The sequence below is a fragment of the Dermacentor albipictus genome, chromosome 1 (assembly GCF_038994185.2).
Source record: "Dermacentor albipictus isolate Rhodes 1998 colony chromosome 1, USDA_Dalb.pri_finalv2, whole genome shotgun sequence".
Lineage (NCBI taxonomy): Eukaryota > Metazoa > Arthropoda > Arachnida > Ixodida > Ixodidae > Dermacentor > Dermacentor albipictus.
The window spans coordinates 418,119,794-418,137,802 of record NC_091821.1 but is presented as its reverse complement, the minus strand read 5'-3'; the positions used below and the strand labels follow the sequence as shown (position 1 = coordinate 418,137,802).

General features: G+C 44.2%; 1 protein-coding gene and 1 long non-coding RNA gene across 2 annotated transcripts in view; one reads left to right on the top strand and one right to left on the bottom strand.

Annotated features, from left to right (window-relative positions):
- Positions 1 to 18,009, top strand: part of mys (position-specific antigen beta subunit myospheroid) — a 388,332-nt gene that overhangs the window by 196,367 nt on the left and 173,956 nt on the right. The gene's annotated exons all lie outside the window — the stretch shown is intronic.
- On the bottom strand, positions 9,246 to 16,360 carry LOC139058709 (uncharacterized). Its single transcript, XR_011513701.1, has 3 exons — positions 15,942 to 16,360; positions 14,741 to 14,833; positions 9,246 to 9,439 (listed from the first exon to the last, which is right to left on the bottom strand). It is a non-coding gene; the product is annotated as an uncharacterized lncRNA (long non-coding RNA).

Below are 18,009 nucleotides of genomic sequence, written 5' to 3'. Positions count from 1 at the left end.
CCGGCCCGTGCGATCAGCGTCGTCGACAACAAGAGTAAAGAGAAAACGGCAGCTACAAGAGAAACAGGTGCGGCAGAAGAAACTGCAATGGCCTTGGCCATCTCAATGTGTGGGGAGGGAGCAATAGTACTCACACATTCACAAGTGACTTGCCGGAATTTTCAGAAAGAGATCATCTCCGGGCAAGCCCTACAAACCCTCACGGAAACGGCAAAGAAGAACCTACCAGAAATATACAATGTTTGGACTCCGGGCACAAGTCCCTGCTGGGGAATGAGGCAGCCGACGCCTCCGCCCGAGGTCACGTTCACCGTGCTTTCCCACAGGTCGCTCCCAGGAGAACGGATGAAGTCCCGAAAAGGGGTACAGCGATATTCCGCAACACTACAGGCTACACAGAAGAACTGACCCGCCACCTCACCCTAGCCTAACAATGGAAGAGGCAGTAACCCTCAGGGAAATTACAAACCAACAGCTACGTTCACGGTATCCTATTGCACCGAATCTCACCTGCTCAGCATCCATGCTTCTACACGTACTGTAACGTCCCAGACATCCTATGCCATATGGTATGAGGGTGTGTCGGAAACAATGGCACCGTAGACACCCAAACACTAACCGAAGAGCAATGGGAGTTCAAGCTACCAGACCCGGGCCCGAAGAGACAGCGCAGCCTCGTCGAACGGGCATGGGAGATGGCCATGGCCCGCGGCTATCCGGAATAAGGAGGACGCCCAGCTAGGGCGCAAACTGCGCTTGCTCAGCATAAAAGTTCATCTCTCTCGGTGAGGCCAAATGAAAACGCGCCAAGTGTCTCAACGTGCTGGCTAGCCCGCGAGCAATTCATAACTCGAAGGACCGCTCAGCGGCATTCAATTCAACATCAATGCCTTTTTTTTATTTTATACATTCATTTTATACACTCGTGACGTGGCGCCATGCACCTCCTATCCATTGGCTATGACGTCACCTGCCCAACGACGCAAGCACTAGGCCACACGATTAGTCACGATTACACTAAATGTGACGTGCGCAATGACCCACGCACTATGCCCACATTTAGTCAACCAGAACCGTGAAGCCGCCGTGGCGTCGGTGAAGTGCGCGTGTCTCGCACCCGGTTCGATTTCCCCACAGGCTAAAATTTACCCAATTTTGTTTTCAAATGCATTAATTTTCTTTGCTTACAGGAACCTCCCTGAGAAATTTCACGACAATTCGAGTATGTTTTGATGCGGTTTTTTTGCCATCGGTCATTTTTGGTACCATCATTCGGTCACGCCGCCGACTACAACGCCAAATTTTCGCGTAATAGGGCATATAATTCTTTTGCATTAGAAGAAGGCCGCCTGCGACATCAGAGTGTTTTTAAAGTCTAGACGTTACTTTCATGACACAGCATACTATCATGACATTGTATTATGTCTTCATTTATAGTCACTTAATTGCTGCATCAGCTAATGGAGTCTGACACGCCGCTGCCATATAGCTATATTGCAGCACATCCAAAGTAAAGTTGTTGGTATCATTACATCTCCTTATAACGCTCATGCTACCCCAACCTTCAGTGATTTAAAATCCTCCTCTCACTAAGCACAATTATCTGGTGGAATCATAACATCGCTGTATACCACATACTTTAAAATCCATATTTAAATTATGTCATCGCAGCACTACTATATTTTCTTTACATAATAATCTTTTACGCTCAATATCACGCGGAAACAATGGCAAACGAACAGTTGGTTTTGTTGGTGGGAAAATTTGGAATAGTTTGTCGGCTCAAATAAAATATTCACACACGTTATCATCATTCTGGCGTTTTCTTAGAACTTATATTTCAACTTTGTAAACTGTATAGGCTTTCTTTTCGCATATTACTCCTTATATATAGCTTTTGTGTTACGATGTGCTTAAGTCTTACTGCTTCAGCAATGCAGAACTTGTCTAAATGTTTCTTTTTTATTTCTAATTAACATTGACGCCTTTTTATTAATTTATTCCTATGCCACTGCGAACACGATGTACCACTGCAGTTTTCAACTGTGGAACCCGCCCGTTCTGTATAACCTCTCCTGTATACCGCGTGTCCCAGCTAGTTTTTAAAGAAAAAAAGAATATTAAAAAATCCCCGTGAAACGTACGTTTATAAGTCCTACGGCGTTGGGTCGCCAGAGGTCTGACGACCGAACATCGTCAGTCTTAATATCTTATCTCGCACCGAGTTGTTTAAACCTTTCTCCCTTTTTTTTTTTGGCTTTGAACACCTTGGCTAACGTTGGCTTGGACACACTATATATGCACCACTAAAGAAACAATACAACTGAATCTCAATTATCCTGCAGAGATTACGTGGCGTCCTACCCTCTGCAATGCCTTCAGTGCAACAGCCGGCGCCGAGGGGCCAAAGTAGCGCGGCGCCAGTCTGCCGGATGCCCCAACCACCGGCACATGCGGATTGTGCCCTGCGAAGGCTGTCATGTTCCCTCTCCTTCCTCCTCCCCCAGGCATACATACTATGGGTCTGCCCGTCATGATCGAGTGAGGCTGGTGAGCAAAGTTAACTGGGGTCCGACTTGGAGGGAGCGAGGTTAAAAGCAACGTGCTTCCGGTCAGTCAACAGTTTTCCCGGTCTTGCTCGAATGTCAAAAAGTATAACATGAAAGAGAAAAAAAAAAAGACACTATCCTATAGCATACAGACAAGCGTATCCTATTGCACCCGGCATTTTTCTTTCCCGGCAGAAACCCGCTCTTTGACGCGAAATCAGTCTTAGATTTTTTTTTTTAATGAAGTTTGTGTTAGATGTTACACACTCGGTCGATTCGTAGCACGGTTTCCCAATAAAGGCGTATGTTGCGGCAGTAGTATTTATAGCACACGTCTCCAGGCCATTGCGTTATAGGGCCCTCGTGAGGCTGTAGTGGTGCTGTAAAATTATTGTAACAGAAATATTTAAGTTTATATGTAATCTATATATTTATCACACTTCGCAGTAGTCATTACCACAGTTTTATTGCAAGCGTATGTTTTACGCACTTATACAGCGATCAATTTTAGGCCTCTATACCCCCCCCCCCCCCCAACCCCCAGTCACGTTACATCTACTTACCTCTATTCACCAATCTATCGATCGCTCAATACCATTTCTTGGCACTTTTAGACCATATCCGATCCCTGTCCCACTAGACACCTTACGTTATCATTAGGTAGCCAGCCTATTTCAATACTGTATTACAGTAACTTTAGTTGTCTTTGTCGGTCAGTGGCCCAAAAACCTCAACACTCTCGTTAGAACTGACAGGATCCCCAAAACAGGCATCGCCCAGGGCACAGCGAAACTCGCCATGGTCGCTGCAGGGCAGATTGCTGCCATAACCGTCGTTGCCTAGTGAAGCAGTAGCGTCGTTCACTGAATTTCATTTGTTGCGAGAGGGGATGCCGGTTGTGGTCGAATTAACCATAACTACATGCTTTCGCGTTCGAATTAAGCGAATAGTCGAAATAACCGAGGACGAATTAAAGGCAGTCAATTGTAATAACAGTAATAATGTAAAAATATATAAATGACACTTTAGCATGAGCAAACATTAGGGCGTATAGTTGCAATAAAGGGAGGGAACTAAAAGTACAAAACACCACCAGTGAACCCGAGTCTCTGTAGGTAAAAATTTCTTCAGAAGCCATGTCATGACGAATGTCGACGTTAACCCGATTAACATTTGAATCGATGTAGCTGCACACCGCATTGCCAAATTCTTTACTTATGTGTGGCCGAATTCTTGAATTTCTGTTAGCGGCTTCTTGTTGACTTATCTGCGGCTCAACGCTCCTAGCTCGATGAACGCTCTGGTCCCGGTATGTTCACGTCACTTCTTCCTCCAAACTCGGCCGCTTTCGTAACCGGCTTTTACAGCGAAGCTGTATTTGACTGGGACCCCGGGATTTCTTCATCTCCGTCGCCAAAAAACTCGACCAATCTCAACGGAAGGCGCGCGCCGCGTGCGCCACGCTGGGCTCTATTTCCACATTTCTCTGTAGCTGACTTCTTCAATGTCCTGTTGCCGACGCCTTCACTTCTTGCTTCTTGTTCTGCTTGCCCGTCTGGGCACCTAACCAGTGTCACACACCCGTTCCGGAGGACTGGCCGATTGGATTGGATTGGAGCCAACTTTATTTGTGCCTGCAGTTGGGCGCTTGCGCGCCCCGACTAGGGCCTACTGGCCGAGAATGGGCACATACCTATAGTGTCACGTGCCCAGTTGCACAAAACCAATGGCGCAACTTGTCAACGCCGGCAAATCAAGGGCTGTGCAAAGATACTTTGAAATTGCATCATGATTGCGATACGACATTCTGAGGCGATAGGCATGCCAGATACAAATACAGGATACTAAATGCTTAATTTTATTTGATACAATAATCGTAATCTGTGTCTCGAGATACTTTCATACGTCAGTTAATTACTCATTGTAGCTCCACTTTAGGGGCCGCTGCATTGCCCCAGTTGGCTTGTAAAATTTCGTCGCTCCAGCCACCCGATCGCGCCCCTTTTGAATTTCCTCTGTTATAAGGTAACATTTTTGTCTGCAGTCTAACAGAATACTATACTGCCATTAAGAGGAAGCGTTACCTAGGGGAAAGCTTCGAAATGCATGTAAAACGTAAAAATGCTGTCATCGGACAACCGCTGAACTGATCCGAATCAAATTTGTTACATTCAGGACAAAAATCTAAATTCTAGCAACCGCAGTTAGCCGACTTATGGTTCATAGCTTCATAGCTCTTACGAAAGTTTCCAAAAATTGGTTTAAAATATTAAAGCACGATGTGATTGAAGCACGATACCGACATTGCAGTTCTGTAAAAGGCATCTTTTAGAATACCTCAAGCGAACATGTGTGGTATATGATATTAAAGTCAGCGTACCTGAAATCATTACGATGTGTACGATCGTTGTGCAAAAGACCTACTGAAACATTAACGGTATAGTTGAAAAGCGGTTTATAATATATCCTTTTTGTCCATTTTAGATGTCCCGATTTGTGCAGTTTACAGAATTGTGATACCATATTGCTTTATTGACGAGCTACAGAAGCGTAAACGTCATGCTTCAATTTCCTTGGATATTGCGAATTGCAGTAACTTTTGGAAAGAATTGATGACTTAAAGAAAAAAAATATACGACACAACCAATCTCACGATGACTGTGGACGGTTATGCGTTAGCATTGAATCAATATAGCGGCACATCGTATTGTCACCGCCGAAACAAGTTTCCCCTGAGGCGTGTACTGCAGCGGGATCCCTCTCATGCACTTCCCGAGAACACTCGGCGCCACCTAGCGCCGCCACCGCGAAGGTTGCGCGTGGCATCCCAGATGCACGGCGCGCCGGTGTGTGCGAACGACGCGTAATGCGGCAACCAGGCTCCTCTCTCGCGCTTCTTTCTGGACACGCCGCGCCACCTAGTGGCGCTACCGAGAAGTCCGCGAGTGGCCTCCGAGACGAGCAGCGTGGTGCGCCGGCGCCCACGAACGCAGAACTAAGCCGCGAAAACGCAACGCAGGCGCGGACTCTGTATACGCGAAAGACAGGATCGCGGCGTTGTCCGTCACCGATATGGAGCGAGTCGGAGATGCACGCAATGCAGATGTCCGAGTCAGCATCCGCGGCGTCCGCTGCGTCCACAGGGCGGCGGGACAGTTCTCTCACTTGTCGCGCCCTCATTGGCGCATACTCAGCGACAGAAATTGCGAGACGTTTGTTGAAGAGCGGCACACACTTACGGGCAGATACCCAGTCACACAAGTCGGCACAGAAGAGGCTCTCAGAACAGCGGTGCCTACGCAGTCCCGCATCTACAGCGACCCATGACGGCGAGAAAGAGTTTCGTCGAAGAGGAGTAGCACCAGGATCTTTCGTAGCATGCATGCACCCATTGGAACATTCTCAGTGGCCCAAGTTAGACTGATGGCTGGTCTCAAACCCTGTTACCTCAGCACAGCAATCCGATGCGCTACTCATTCGACCACGGACTACCCAGTGACCCAGTGAGGGAGGCGGGAAAACGGTTAGATGCAAACATAGATTCATAGCCCCTGGAAAGTGCGTGAAGTACCCTAGGAACGGTAACGCATCTAATAAGAACTCGTACATATCCAACGCACATGTTTGAATGTATTCGAAGCGAAGTTTAAGTAGAGCAATTAATTAAGTTCTTTGCAGCTAACGGCTGCGCATACAACTGGGTGATGGCAGGTGCACGCACAGAAAAGTACGACACGTATCAAGCAGCATTTAGGGATTCCGTACATCTTGTGTCACAATGAGACGCATCCATTCTGGAGCATTGGCCAAGAACGGGAGCACCGCCAGTGGCACATACTGAATGGCTAAATCAAAAAAAAGTAAAGTAAATTAAAGAATTTGTGAAATATAATATTACCACGTGCCTTTCGGGCATTGCACCTGAGCCGGTGACTTTCAGATGACGGCTGTTATCGCGTGTAAGCACTCGCGCAAGCCTACCGCGATACCAGCTTCGTACCTACGAAGGACCCATTGTATCAGGCAGGGCCACTCGAGCTATCCCTCGCGATAGTTCTACGCGTGTTCCTTCACAGCCTTTAAATACTGCCCGCACATAGGTGATGTTCTGTGTTTTATTCTTGAACCAGGTCAGTACGCGTCGACGGTACGAAAGCGCTGTTGACATACCTCAAGTCGACAGGTCTTGGCAACCGTGTGTAGACTCGGTGCGAACCTTCAAATGTGCCCGAAACTGTGCTCTCTCTCTCTCGCTCTCTTTCTTCATTCCGATAGCCCTTCCCCTAGTCTCTCTCTCTCTCTTTCTCTCGATCACCGTCCGCGCTCGTACATGTTCCTGTTTCTGGGCTAGTGGCTTTTTGGCTATGCGGGGCACAAGCTCACCTCAATAAATGTTCGTCTTGCCGCACGCTTCTCTTCTCTAATTACCGGTGTCTAGCACCGCTCGTGACAATATTACCCATTCTATTAACAGATCAGTTTGCTTTACAGATATATGTGAGCCGACATTATATCTTTATTATTTATGCGGGAATTGTGCGGTAGTGAGACATGCCCATTCTGTTGCAGTGGTCGAGAATCCAGTATAGTAGCACATACCGAACTGTTAAAGCAAATAAAGTAACCTATGAATCCGTTACACATTGTGAGCCGAAATTAAATGTGCACGTTTTACAAGCGATCTTTTCTTTTACGCAGACGAGCGATGGACATACGTGGTCAGCATACAAGGATTTCATTAGCCGAATCGTGGGTACCTTTGTATAACTTTTGTATATGAATCCACAAATATATTCGCGAAGACAGCGTTACCCAGCCAGCAGCCACGGTCAGGAACCTCAAGGAGGGTTCGCAGAGAAACCTTCGCTTTAAATATAGCTCCCTCCAGTCGATTGATTTTAGCCTTTTATTTTTTAATGCAAGAAACCTCATCAAACTTGTACACCGGAAGCCGAGGCAAAACGTTTTCTCCGTTGCCTGTGTTAAGATAAGAGCTCCGGCGTTAAAGGATCCCAACAGTCTAAGTAATTAGTAGGACTTGCATCAGATCGACGCAGGCACTCTGCATAATCGACTATTTTTTTTCCCTTGCCGCTTTTGGAATAGGCACGCGTAGAAGGCGTTGGTCTGCGGGCCAATGTTGAAGCGGGTGAGCGAGTTAGATTGCCATAGGCGTCTGTACGTGGTTTTGTAATCGTCCCCCCCCCCCCCCCCCACAAACTTTCAGATGACTCCCCGAGCAGGTTGGCACGGGTTCGACCGAAGTAAAAAAAAAATTTTATAAGCAAAGGGTCACCCGTCGCGGTAGCCCACGGTGGCTTATGTGGTTTTGCTGCGAAGCTCGGCCTCCTCCATGTAAAATTTGTCGAGGGATCAAACACATGAACAATAACTGCATTGCCATTGCCAAAGAGGCTGCAAACGAATTCTTGAACGCTAAGCACTGTCAAGACAAGTAAAATATGTATTTTTTCATAAAACAATACATTCGTATGTCCCAAAAATTGTGCCAGAAATAACTGATATCAATGCTTCCATGTTTTTTTGTCTATTTAATAAGTAAAGAAAATATCACACGATCTTTAGAACTATATCAGTTCGAAACCAGCAAAGCATTGCATTCCGCTGATATGAAAAAAGTGTCGGCGCAGGGCAGGGACGTTGTAGGGAGAGGCCTTCGTCCTGCAGTGGACATAAAATAGGCTGACGACTACGACGACGACGACGACGACGATGTTGTTGGTGATGATGATGATGATGATGATGATAATTATGATGAAAGGCCATGAAATGGGCAAGTTGAGGACAAATATTTTAGTGAAATTTTTTCGTTCAAGAACCTTGTTTACATTTTTGTACATATGCAACGGCCAGGGAAAAAATCTCAATGACGCTGTCCTTCGTTCCAATGTATTGCGCAGGAGCAGCTGTCACCGGTCGTGTATTGTGAATCATTGCACCAAAATTATAGTCGCAACAGAGAGCGCATGTAAAAAGCAGGAGTTCTGCAAAATATGCATTAGAAATGCGAAGACACAATGGAATGTACAAATGCGAAGATCATTATCATCATCATCACCATCGTCGTCGTCGTCATCATCATCCTGTCTCATGCACACTGCAGGACGAAAACCTCTCCCTGCGATCTCCAATTACACCTGTCCTTCGCCAACCGATTCCAACTACACTGTAAAATAATTTACACCCCTAAGGGTTTTTTTCGGTGTCTATAACTAACCCCCTAGCACCCTTGAAAAAGGTGGGTTTTATAGGGAATTACACCCTTATGATGGTTATTCTATATTCCAATAACACCCTATCCCTTGAGGGTGTTTTGAACAACATATTACCCTTTGACCCACGGGGTGCAAGGGTGTGATCAGGAATATATTACCCCTTCACCTATCGGGTGTAATGAGCAATATAATAACCCTTGAAGTATGACATGTGGAAGCGGGTACATATGCACTTCATTGTTTGTTTCGTAAGTCTACAGTCAGGCTAGCACACAGAAATGTTATGTATGGTGTGCATACAATAGGTAATGTGTTTGCAAACGCACGGCAAAGCAACTTTGAGAGAAAACACATAATCATGTGTGAGTGTTCTGCGTGAAATGGTCACATTTACCACAGACACAGAGTGACTGCATGGAGGGTCATTTATTTTAGCCTCCTGTACAATATTTAGAGTTTGCACTATGCCTTGTATGTGGTGACAAGTCTTGTGGCCGTTCTACGTTGAAGAACAGTCTCATTCAAACCAAAGTTCCAGGGCACAGGCGCGGATGATGATGCCTTTGTGTAGCTCCATTCCAATGTCCTAAGGCGAGCCATCATAGATGAAGCCATTTCTTCATTGATTGCTGTAGCCATCTGCTTCTTTTCTACCTGCAAAATGATTTGTTGCAATTTAATGTCAGGAAAAGTACACGAAACATGACAAGCTGCGCTTCCCTGTATCATTCACTTTATTATTTCAAGATCACATGAAGAGCAGGTTAAAGAAAACAAGCACAGATAGTGCTTACTTCCAAGAAATCGTTATTTCGAAAGAATAAGGCATTTAATCTGCCACATCATGAATGTAGGAGAGACAGGCTACACAATTATATCAGGGCAATTCAGAAATTATTGCCTCCAAGCCCACTACTTTGCCAATATTACAGAAAACATTTTGAACTCTTTATCATTGATGCACTTATGTTTAAGCTATCGAATGTCACTTGCCTCGCCTTCCTATTTCTTCTCGTTCCAGAGTAATCGAGCAATTCCTGGCATCCAGTGGTGACGTCCAGTTGAAACAACAGGCTGTAATTGAATTTCTGACTGTGGAAAGTTGTGTGCATATCAACATTCATGGCCATCTGACTGCAGTTTACAGGAATGCCTGTGTTGACGTCAGCACTGTGCGGAGGTGGGCAAGGACTGTGAAAGACCAAAATCCTGCCTCATCAAATCTCCCGGATCAGCACCGAAATGGACGGCCCACAATGGCTTCTGATGAGGGTCATGAACATCAGGCAGATGAGTTGACTCGGGGCAATCGCAGGATCAAGCAGCACCAGATTGCAACAACACTCGCCATTTCCATTGGCTCAGTGAACCACATCATTAAAGACCTGCGTTACAAGAAGACTTGCGCTTGTTGGGTGTCACTGTAACTGACGACTGACATGAAAAAGTCGAAGCATAGCCAACAAGTTCAATTCTTCTTGTAACCCAGGAGGTTCTTAATTATGTGGTTCACTAAACCAATGGAAATAGCGAGTGTTGTAGCAATCTGGTGTTGCTTGATCCTGCGATTGACCCGATTCAAGTCGTCTGCCTGATGTTGATGATCCTCATAAGAAGCGGTTGTGGGCCGTCCAGTTCGGTGCTGATCCTGGACATTTGATGCAGCTGGATTTTGATGTTTCTCAGTACATGCCCACCTACGCACAATGCTGACATCAACACAGGCATCCCCATAAACTGCTTTCAGATGGCAATAAATGCTGAAGTGCGCAGAACCTTCCGCAGTGAGAAATTCAATTACAGCCCACTGTTTCAACCAGACATCACCACTGGATGCCATGCATTGCTTGATTACTTTGGAACGCAAAGAGATAGGAAGATGGGGCAAGTGACATTCTATGGCTTAAACATCAGTGCATTAATGATTAAGAGCCAAAATGTTTGCAGTACTACTGGTAAAGTAGTGGGTTTGGAAGCATTACTTTCTTAACCGCCCTCATATTACAGCAATAACGCTGGGCAGTATGTTTTTGTGTGTGACATCTGACCCAAAACTAGAATTTAGTGATCTTAGGCTTCTAAATTCGCCTCACTGGTGTGCTCTTGATCCCTTAATTGTCATGGTGGTTGCTCTGCAAATGTTTATCTAGCATGGTTCCTCTAAAATATTTGACACAATTATTTGTAACATATTCAACGAAAATTTTAAAATGTTAGTTGAGAGCATTACTTGTTTCGTTTTCCTGTTTTTTTTATACTAAGCATCACTAAGCTGACCTTTATTTTTTTCTTAATCTCTGACTTACACAGTGGCTGGTAACAACCCATCTGTCAGAACTATTTGGCATCTCTACTACAAAGAAGCCCTACCTACACCTTCTGACATCATCTTAGCCATCTCCACTAAACAAGCACATAATCCTGCTGGTATTTTTATTACAGAGGTTTTCACTGAAGATCTTCCAAGCAAGAACACTTTAGCATTTGATCATTTAGATACTTTTAACTGAAACAACACAGTGAATCCATCATGCTTAACAGAAGTTTAGCTATTTTAATCAAAGCACAGTTAAAGCCTTTCATGCATGAAGTTTGTGATCTGCTTTCACTTGATCTTGCTGGTTATAAGATTGTGAGTTACACTGAGATCAAACATTCTAATGGCCAACATCTTTCATCTGTGAAGCACAGAAAACTTTAGTGCACTTGTCAGTGTTGTTACGGCATTCTTATATGTGATGATTAGGCTGCTGGCTGTTTAGCACTGTAGTAGGTACTGTAGTAGGTACAGGGTGATCACTTGTAAGTTTTATGGAATTTTAAAGAATGTCCTGCGGCAGATGGCATAATTCTTGTCCTTGAGCTAGATTATTTGGAGAAGTGGACATTACTAGCATGAGAAATCATAACACATGCTCAACTAAATAAAAAAAATCACTAATTAACTTCATAACTAATTATATTACTGCACATATTGCAATTTATGAATTGTAGCCAGTGAGCTTGGAAGACGTATGCATTTGAACTTCCAGGATGACACCAGTTTTAGGAATATTTCCCTGATAAAGACCAATACAAAAGGGTGTTCCCGTTACTTTTGTGCATCAGTGCATAAAAGCACATTTTGTTAAAAAAGTAGGTGGAACAACGGTGCATTTTTACAGCAAGTTTAATGGTGCACATCTCCAAACTGACGCTATTCTGGAAATAAATTCCAAGTAGATACACCTTGTAATCTCACTGGCTATGATTCGTAAATTACAATATGTGCCCAAGATATGTGGTGGCGCTGGCAAACACTCCCAGGGTTCTACTAGGAAGCATAAATACCCAAGAAAGTGATGGGGAAATGGCGCCCGCAGTAGCTCATTTGGTAATGCATCTAACGCGTAATGCGAAGACATGGTTTCGTTCCCCATTTGCGGCAAGTTGTTTTTTCATGCACTTTCATTTCCATTAATTTATCATTTCTTTATTTCATTTGTTAATCACAAGTAATTTACCCTAACTTGTTTTTGGTGTCAGTGTATGCTGGCTTCTTAGGATATGATTAATAAACATCGGGTTCCTCAGCTAAGCCGCTTTCTTTTCGTTTATATTAGCTATAATGTAATTCATTCGAAAGATAATAAAATTTTCTAATTAGTTTGATATGTTTCGATTTCTCGTGCAAGATATATCTGCCTGTTTGAATATTCCTGCTCAAGAACTAGAATTATGCTATATGCAACAGGGCTATATTTAAAAATTCCACGAAACCGAAAATCATCACCCTGTATAAAAACGGTGTAACTTTAAAAAGAAGCTTCAGTGAACCTTATTGAATCAGCAAATGGCCAGTGTAACTAGTCTGATGATCCTGGAAATTTTTTGTAGCTTATAAGCATAGTGCATTTCAATTCCACATTTAGGAGTGCAAATTTTTCTTGAAGTCAGCTTTTTCTTTTTAGCACCCAGCATCCCTGCCAGTTTGCTTAAACATAATGTTGCATGACTTCAACAGTACTGCACAATCAGACTTTTTTCTGCTCACAGTGTCTAGTGATGTGTCTTTAGCAGCTGAGATAATTAATGTTCATGCAGATAAACATCGGAAAACATTGCAATAACTGCCAAGAAAATACAATCATGTGTTTTGTTTACAAAAGAGCATGTGCTCTACCTTCTGCCAGGTCTGTTCTCCATGTCAGGTTAGCACGGAACTTGCACAAGAGGTAACTTTTGCATCCATGAAGATATTTTATGAGGTTATGGTGGTGTCGAAACACGATATCAACCATAACACTTTAAACTATTTTATGAAACAGTTATTTGTACAAAGATAGAAAAGGCACCAATTTTGAATTTATCACATTTGGCTTGGAGTACCATAGTATAAATGGCTCAACTAGTACAGGTACGCAAACGGGCTAGTTGGTATTGGTCGAGGATGTTCGACAATGGGAACTCAGCAGAGGATGGAGAAAGAGGCGATAGCATTTGTCTCCATTTCTCGCCCCTTTCGACGTCCTTTGTACAAGTCCGCACTGTTTAACATCATGGGTCAACTAGTACAGCCTGAAAAAAATGTCATGAAAGAAAACTTGGCTTTCAACCTCGACAATTCTGCCTGTTAGGTATTATGGTTTCTTTAGAACTTATTTCTTTATACAAAGTCAGACTCATCAAGTAAAGCTTGCTGAGAAAGAAATGAACAGCATCAACACCTCTCAAGGCACATGCTTCAAAGGAGTCAGAGCATCATACACATTACCTTTAAGTGCAAGAGTATTCTCTTTCTTAGGCAAACTGCATTTCTAGTTTCTTAAAGCCTATATATTTATTTGCCGCAGCTATGGGAAGATCACAAGGTGGAAAAGATGTGTTGGTGCAATTTCAACTATTATGTACAACAACAAAAGGTAAAGCACAGGAAGTCTCACTGCTCCTCTGTCTAAATGACATTCAGTTTCATTTGTCATGTCCACTCCTATCCTGATGGCAGCAGAAAAAGGAAGACAGCAGCGTGGTTCAGAAAGCAGACGAAGGAGTTGATATCCTAGCTGACATAAAGAGTAAAGAAGGGAGCTGGTCAGGCCATGTAGTGCAGACTTGAGACATCATTAACTAGCACGAAAAAGACAACGGACGACAGCTAGAAGCACACAGGACAGAACTCTAGGCTTCAACTGAAATTTTGGCTACCCAGAAACATAGGATTCAGCAATGATTGGCCAGATGGCCACCAGCCATGACAGCTGCCCTATCTTTGTTCCCCCAAGCGGTCGTTTAAACACCGACCTGTTTGGCTTGAGGAAACATAGGGCAGCTTTGAGTGCCTTGGTGGCTGGTGGCCACATGGTCAATCATCGCCATGCATGCTCATGCACCGAGCAGTTTCAAAGCAATAGTGTGCTCAGGTAGCTCCAGAAGCAGGTACATAGGGAAATATACGAACCACTTTGCATCAAAAAAGCGGGGAATAGGTGTGTAAGCACCCGTCTCTGGCTCTTACCAGTATGTTCGTAAGTGAAATTAACCTGTTCATAAATTTGTTCCGATAGCTCCTGTGTTGTTTCTGTCTGTCGACATTCTGTGCATTCCATGTTTCTGTGTAGCAAAAATTTCAGTTGAAGTCTAGAGTTCTTCCTTATGTCCTTCTTGATGTTGTCTTTTTCATGCTAGTTATTGATGTCTCAAGTCTGCAATGAGCACCAACTAGCCCAAGTGCCTTCTTCAACCATGTAATGCATAGGGCGGATAACCGGTGGCACATTCGAGTTACAGAATGGATGCCAAGAGAAGAGAAGGGTAGTCAAGGACGGTAGAGAAGTAGACTATGATGAAGTCAAAACATTTTGCAGGCTTCCCTTCGAACCAGTTAGCGCAAGACAGGGGTAATTGGAGCTCACTGGGGGAGGTCTTCATCCTCCGGTGAAAAAAATATGTAGGCCAATTGTGATGAAAAAAGTATACCTGTTGGCTCAGACGTCTTCACTGTCTTTTCAGCAATGTGTAGGCCCAAGACAGCCACTCGGTTCCCATGCAATTGCTTCATGCTGACTGTGACTGCATGGGCACAAGAAAACAATCCACCATTAATACCACCCGAGATTGACCACTCAATAAAAGAACCTCTCAAAACTGCTAATACAATTAAGCATTTACCAGCTTAATAAATACATATATAAATGCCAAGAATAGTTACAATAACCATACACCTTATAACTAGACATTAGAATAAGGTAGTGAAACGTACTATAACCGTAGGACGCTCAGTGCAATTCATTTCAGAAATACTGTTGACAACTGACAGGACGCCTTAGGCAGGGTTCAGTCACACAACAAGAAAACAAGTAGTAGTAGTAATAAGCACGCCTGCGTGAAACCAAGAAAAGAGTTCAAGGACGAGAAAAAAATTGATTAGGCTCGGTCTGCTTATTTATACAAAAAGATAAACTTACAAACAAATAGCGCAACCATGCGTTCATCCGCAACAGCACAAGAGCTTCTAGAACAAACGAGCACAACTTAAAGCGAAGGATAAGTACATAGCCGGGACGGTCGTGGTTCTTTTGTTTTGCATTAGTTTAGTCATGAAAGTACAAGCATTGCAAGCTGCCTGCGCCATTACCTACCACAGAACCTCCGTCAAAAAAAAAAAAACAATTGAGCGAAAGTACACAAGCGACATTTAATACGGTTGTCACACTGCATACTTTTGGCCGCGATCGATCTTGACTGGAATCGAATTTCTGGACGCGTTTGGCCTCGTTGCACAATCGGCGGACGGGACCCAATCGCGGTCGAAAATTTCGATCCAGAACGCGCTCAATCGTGCTCGAAAGTGGCCGTGTGACACCGGTATAAGTCTGCGCCCATCTTTGGTAACAGAAAGAACCAATTAGTCAAACCAAAGTATTATTTACCTGCCTGCGCCGGATACTGACGCGTAGCAGTACTTAATTCTCTACAACTCTAGTTGAGGACACGTGAACAATGAAACATTCATTTTTTTTTTCTTTTTCACATTCGGTGCCCATAGGCTACGCCTGGAGTACATATACTACGCTCGCGTCCAACATACCTTGTGCTGTCCTTTAAATAAATTACGCGAAGATTACTACCACAATGACGCACCATAAAAACGCGACGCTGAACGTGGCTAGGTACGTACCTTTTATATGAGCAGTTCATGCGCCTTGCAAAAGGCCCTCGGTTTGAAGGCGGAGTTTGAAGGCTGTCACGATGTGTACTGTGGGCACGCCGTTTCGTTTACGTAGTGGATGGACGATGTTGACGATGGATTCCGCCGAAAAACAAAACGTCCACTTCATCACTGTTCAGGCCCAATGGAAGATGTTTTCTCCTTCGCCACGAATGACGGCCGTCGTAGGCGTAGTAAACACACTGTCACAAAGAAACACCGATGCCGTAGGCCGCTGCTGCCCTTCTTTCTCACGCATAATCGCGTCGCCTTCAGTCCGGACGCTCACTTCGCGTCGATGAGCACAAACGTACGCGAGAACAACGAGGTGGTACAATCTAAACGCAGCAAAAAACGATCTAATTACTCACAACTTCAAGAATGTCACGGAGAACACACATGCACCCGCCGTCCCGCCGCGAGACGTAGGAAATGACGTAGCGGCGATAGCGGCGACACCCGTCGGGGGAAGTTATTTCAATTTCGGTTTCGTTTTCAAGGCATAAAAACAAATATTCTTTTAAACTACGTGTGTGTATTACTTTCAAAGCTATTTATTTTACGCTACCTCTAAGCCATTTTCTGTGTTTACGGGTAGTTTCACTGGAACTTTATTTCCAGAAACATGGGCTGATATCAAATCAAATGGGGCAATGGTGGGCTGGTAACTGCGTGTAAGTGAATTTATTTCTCGATGCTTTTTTTTGTTTGTTTGCTTGGACGTTCATTTGTAAAGAGACGTGACCCTTCCTGATTTTATAAGATACAGAGGTACTTGCGAGTCTGTCTTTTCTTTTATGCGCAGAGAAGGAGAGAGAGAGAGAAAAAAGCTTTAATTGGCATTTTCAAGAAGTTCACAATGCTCATATGTCTGAACTGGTGTGCTCACGCAAATTTTAAATAGCTTGGACGAACGGCAGATATAAAAGTACTTGCATAATAGCTTTCTAAACATATAGGCGGCACCACGAAATTTCACATGTGCAGAATTACACGAAAACCTTAAGTTTCCACGTACGAAAAGTCTTTCTTTGCGTGGTGTCGTGAAAGTGCAACCGAAGTGAATCCAGATCTCGGGGTTTTTTTTTCTTTCTTTTATTTTAAGAGCGGGTGAGCGAGTACGGCCGATGACCGCTCAAAAGAAAGAACAAATATAACAATGACTCCCCTTTGGTGGACAGCACCGTGTGTTGTTATAATCTGATGTCGGTCTTTGTCTTACTGCAGTTGCTTATAATAGCAGTTTGACGGGTAATGAGAAAGATATATTCACAATCGAGGTATTTTATGCATGCGGTAAACAAATCATTTTCAACCCAACTACTCTCGCCCTCAAATTACCACGAGCAGAGCAATTTAGTATTGTTCCTATTCAATAGCTGTGCCTATATCATCACCGAACTCCTTTGCTCGGCGAGGGTGCAGCTGTGGTAAAGGCTATCGAATGACAACAACAATTTCTTGGTAAAGTGTGGGAACTGTGATGACATTTCGTCTGGATGTTGGCTTTAAGCATTCTCTTGTCTCCCCTTAATATCATACTGTCTCTCCTCTGCGCTGTTGCATGTGAGTACAAAAAGTAAGTGCTGCACCTTTTGCACTACTTTTGCGGAGGGGGGAGGGGGAGGAGGTGGCTAACGCTTAGTTAGTCTTCCAGAGGGCATTGTGTCGATGGCCAGGGTGTTTCAGTGAGCACTGTGACGGCCAAAGAGGTCCAAAGAGTGTTGTAGCGATGCCCACGAAGTTCTCGCTAAAACGACTCGCACACGCCTTCCCCGCGTCCCTCTCGTGTTCATTATGCACGCTCTCAAACCACCCGCCGACGCGGCTGGCAAGGCAGTGACAGCAAGCAGAATTGGAAAGGGTGAGGGAGGAGGCATAGAAAGTTTCGCTTTAAAATCAGGCAGGACGCCCCTGTGCACACTATAATCTGCAATCCAGAGCTCTGGTGTTAGGACAAAATTCAATTTCATTCTACAGGGTAATTCTTTCCCGTATTCAGCATGTGCACCTGTCTCACCCATCTCGCGATGGGAGA